Genomic DNA, 1,582 nt, shown 5'->3' on the forward strand with positions numbered 1-1,582 from the left:
TAAGCCATTATATAGACCGGACCGGAGGGTCCAACAACATAGACCGGACCAAAGGGTCCAACGATACAGACCGGGCCGAAGGACCCAACGAGCTATGACCAGACCAGAGGGTCCAACGACCTACGGGACTGGAGGGTTCCGCTGAGACACATCGACTGGAGGTTCGTACTGTAGCCTCGAGAGGCGTATGTTTTGTATGTGGTATTTTGGGGAACTCATTAAGCCTTGTGCTTACAGTGTTTGTGTGATGTGTTTCAGGTACCAGTGAGGATCGCGGGAAGGCGCCGACATGACCAGTACACACTACCGGAGTTTCATATGTTTGATCTTGGGATGTGATTTTATGGAACTGTTATGTGAACATTGAAAATTGGAATCTTTTATGAATGAAATTGCTTGATTAAAAAGTGAAAAATTGTTTTAAATTTTACGTTGTTACATGTTTATGAATTAGTAGATTATGGTTATACTTGTTGCCTGCATGATACTTATATGTATGTTTAGTTAGCGGAGTGTGGGCGGGGGCCCGTATCTCCCGGATAGCAGAGCTTGTCGAGGCCCGTACCTCCTAGCCAACTGAGTGTGGGGGAGGCCCGTATCACCTGGTTGGCAGAGTGTGGGCGAGGCCCGTATCTTTAAGATAACTGAGTGTGGGCGAGGTCCATATCTCATAGTTAATCGAGTGTGGGCGGGGGCCCGTATCTCCTTAAGTGTGGGTGAGGCCCGTATCTCCTAGCTGCATGTTATATGTTATGGGGTAGTTTGGGGAGACTCACTAAGCTTCACGCTTACAATTTTCAGTTTTGGTTTCAAGTACTTCCGGTAGCAAAGGGAAGAGCTCGGGATGATTGCAGTGTACACACCATTCGTTCAGCATGGGATGTTTAGACTTTGATATTTTGACACATGATTTTGATACAGTATTTTGTTATCATGATTTGAGATACATGACTTATGATCTTTATTGTGATGTTTGATGAATAATGGTTTTTTTTAAATGATTCTAAAATGAAATTTTGGACCATATTTTTGGGATGTTTAAGCTTTTTGGACGTCCAAAGTCTTAAAGTTTAAGACTTTATGGTTCTGAGGTACATTTAGTGAATGGATCTGGAATATGGGCTTAAGTGCTTAAGTCATTAAGCATTTATCATGATTTTAGACTTAACGAGCGTACGCCCCACATACAGAGTCAACCACCCTGATGGTGGTCAACACAAGGCGATGTACGCCCAACGTACGCCCTCTAATGGGCTTTTGTGATTTGGGTTTCGGATTGGGCCACCTTTGGGCCAGTGTAGTTTGGGCCTTTGGTGGATTTTCTGAATAGAAGTGTTTTGGGCCAAATATGGATATGGACCTTAAGGTGAGGCCCAACTAAAGATTTGGGCCCAATTTGGAAAATTGGGCCAATTATGGGCCTTGTATTTTGCGCTTTTGGATTAAGGAATTGGAGTTGGGCCTTGGCCCAACTTAAGAAAAGGATATAATGGACTATTACCCTATGTTTGGACCCTTGGTGAAGATTGATATCCCAATTGTTGACTTAGTATTTTTATTTTGGATAGTTCGAGAATTTTCG

This window comes from Lactuca sativa, chromosome 1 (genome assembly GCF_002870075.4).
Source record: "Lactuca sativa cultivar Salinas chromosome 1, Lsat_Salinas_v11, whole genome shotgun sequence".
NCBI classification, from domain to species: domain Eukaryota; kingdom Viridiplantae; phylum Streptophyta; class Magnoliopsida; order Asterales; family Asteraceae; genus Lactuca; species Lactuca sativa.